We start from the raw sequence: 3,648 nt of genomic DNA, 5'->3' as shown, positions 1-3,648 counted from the left end.
TTCAAATGAAATTTGAATGACGTTCTTCTCCTTAAAAGGCTAAGTATTCTAAGTCAATTTTGTATCGTCAATTTCTATCTCAATACCTATATAGTCACACCAAATCATCCTTAAACTTCGTGAAACAGAATTCTCATGGCCGAGGGAAGAGTTTTCAGCATTTCTTCCAAATCGTCTCGTCGTTTTCTCCGTAATTTTGGCCAAATCGCTAAATCTGAAAAGAAAACCCGTTGTCAGATATTGAAGAGAATTAGGGACGCGCCCGAGTCTCCCTCAAACCTGTTGCAGCACTAGAAGGAAACACACTATGAGGAAACTCAAGGACGACGGTCGGTGGCGGAATTCTCATTTCAAAATAAAAGATGGCTCCCCCCACGCTCCTTTCACCAAGTGCATACTTTATTAGAGTCATTTAAAGGAAAACCGTTATTGGCGTCTCACGGGGTCAAGGAACCCAGATGGTTCACGCCCCTGTCATCCACACAGACCGCCCATGGTCCTATCGCGAATATTTCCACAACTCCAACTTGCTCGTGCTGTATAAGGCGTGATATGGGATACGTATAAGGAATTTAGAGGTCATTTGCACCGCAGAAAGCAAGAGAGGGTGGTGGAGGGAAACCTGGTGGCACTTGAGTGAAGGCGCCGAGTGCTGCTCAAGTGTCCCCCACTCTGGCAATCGCAGTCCGCCACCGGCGAGATTGGAACCGTGGCCCGCGGGGTGGGAATCCAATTGACTCTCTAGCCAACACGTCCATTGGGCGCGCGGGGATGAAGAGTGTTTGGAGATGCTCATGGGCGGTTCTCTCTCCACTCAAGTAATACATACACATATAATATTGACGGGTTACCTAATTTCAAATCCATTGAGCTGCAAGCGATCTACTTTATTCTATAAACCTTTCGCCATTTTGGTGGCGTATTAGATTTGTGGGAAGAATACTCATAACTAATCTCAGATGGTGATTTTATTTTGCCATTCCAGCTTCCGGATTATATTTCCAATAGTTTTGTGACTTTTTTAAGAATTGTAATGATTGCAGTGAGTGGTGGGGATTTGGTTGGCAGCGAATATCCCGAGAATTTGAGAAATTCTGAAACAAAGGATGAAGCGGTCAACGAAAACACATTCGTTCGATTGTGATGGAAACATTAAAAGGAAGTCCTTGTGGTGGGAGTCGGGAAGGGTCCTCCTCGTCGCGGAAGTTGGGGTCGAATCACTGAATGCGTACGAGTGGACAGCTGAAACGGTTGATCATTTTATACTAAGTAGGTTAATCATGCAAATGTTCGCTTCATACAGCTTCTTTCAATTCATAATTTCATCTTCTTGTAATTGTAGTCATTTTATGTAATTACCTTGAATAACCGAGAATTAAGAAATTAAATGCTTACGTGTACATAAGGATTTTAAACGTTCAATTCTTTTATTTTCGCCGTTTAAATATGTTGTTTGATGGGCCTACGATAAAAAGTAAACGGAGTACAATGTTGATCAATTGTAGTAAAATGAATTTTTGTTCTGGTACTACAACTGCTAATAAAGATCACTGATCTATTCCACGGTTTGCGACCTAAAACTACTTCAAATTAGTCGCACACTGCATTGCTTATTGTAATAGCTTATGAAATAGCTTTTACGGATATCTTTTCATTTTTATATTGCGGAAAAAATGAATAATTCAATTATTTGTTATCTTTTATTAAGGAAAATAATTGTGCCTTTATGTTTCGGGGGGGTGCGGACCCCCTAACCTCCCTCCCTGGCTACGCCCCTGGTAACTATGTCAATAGTGAATTTATAACTATGAACTCGAGAGAGAGGAGGCTGTACCAGCGGCCATTTCGCCAGGTTCGCTATTCGGAAAATAACGACTGTTTATATTTTAATGCATAACTGAAATAATGGTGAGTGTGAAAACATATCGCATGATTTTTGTAAATGCTTATAAATTAAACGTATAGTAAGAGGTGATGTTGATACCTTAACCTGTTTCGTTGCTACGGAACCGTTAGTGTAAAGCGTTTTGCGCGGTAACTAGATATATGAGCCTCAATTTCCGAGCGCACAATCAAATTGTTATTGGCGTTAAAATCACTTGCTAGCCACGGGAAGGCGGTCCGCGGATGTGAATTAGATTTTTCTTGATTTAATGTATTTTTAATTCGAACGACCGATCTTTGTGATTTTACCTTCCAAAATCGATAGGGGATAGAAATAAAAAATTCTGTATCGAAATGTTTGATTTTTTTAAAAAGTTCTTTTCATTTACAGCTAGTAAATTAAATTTCTTAATTGCTTACTAGCCTCAACGTGGATGGCTGATTAATTTTGCAGAATTCTCTTTAGCTGTTTGTTGAAAAGGGGGTTATCATGCAGTGGATTGGGTAATGCAGTTTAATACCAGCATGTTTTCGATTCAAATCCGAAGCGACTCCGTGACTCAATCGAAATCCAGCGAATGGCTAGTTATTTTGGGTCGCATAAACAGAGGCCCCCGCCTGCATACACAATTTATTTTATCGCCCTCACTTGTCGATACTGGTCGATTTTCTTTCGCAATGGTTTGCGAAAACAACTGTAACCCATAAACCACCACGCACCTCTGTTAATCATTCCGATTTCCCAATTTGAGCTCTTTTAATTTCATATTCACTTGACGATGCGTCCTCATCATCCGAGGTCGTCAATTATTTGGTTGATTTAGTTTTTCGTTTTCCATACATAGGTGATATACCAGTATTCTTTGAGCCATTGGATTTTTTTGGCTTATGCACAAGAGAAAAAATATATTTTTCAGGTTTCTTGATGGTTCAAAGGGTGGTTTCCTATTATTTTTTTATTGCCCAAATCGAAAGATTATTACTCCTGGAGTACGTATTTCACGCTTTTAGATTTTTAAATGACGATATCTATTTTTCGTGATTAAATGAAAAGTGAAAATTTTCAAGCGCGCGAAAACGCGACGCGTAAGTATGAATGCCGGGAAGTCTCTCCGTGTGACGTATTTCTGGTTCCCGCTGCCGCCCTGTGAGGTGACCTTGAGGCGAGTTGAGCGCTGATACGACGCAGGCTGCTAGCAGGTAGCTGAGTACCCTGCTGGCTGGTAGCGCTTGGCTTAAATAAGGATTATTAATACCTTATCAAATGAAGAAAACTTTCCGACCTTAGACAGTTTTAATAAGTGATTATTAAGACATGTTTCCCTGAGCTCTGTGCCTCATGTATGCATTGGTAACCTCAGACGATGTATAACTCCTATCTTCTCGTATAGAAACTAGGTCCCTGTGACGTCACGGGGAGTGGAATCGCATGGGCGCCAATCTGGCCCTTTTCAAATGAGGATAAAAATGGGCCATTGCCATTCGTCTAAACCGGCATTTCTAAAACGAAATAATTTGTATATTATGAATACAGTAATGGTGGGTAATGAATCGCAATCAATGCCTTTCGTTTTCTTTGATGAAGGAAACTACCCTATTTAAAAAATAAACTATTTTATATAATTAAATTTGTGATAGGCATAGTTTAATCTTGATTCAATAAATTACAATCATTTTGCCATGGCAATTGCAAGCACTAATTTAAAATGAGGTATTATGTTATTAGGTTATTGCCTCTCATAAGTTACTCTGGAGTGATTCGAT

This window comes from Ischnura elegans, chromosome 8, assembly GCF_921293095.1.
Source record: "Ischnura elegans chromosome 8, ioIscEleg1.1, whole genome shotgun sequence".
Taxonomy (NCBI): Eukaryota; Metazoa; Arthropoda; class Insecta; order Odonata; family Coenagrionidae; genus Ischnura; species Ischnura elegans.
The sequence above is the reverse complement of the archived record's forward strand: the minus strand, read 5'-3'. Positions refer to the sequence as shown.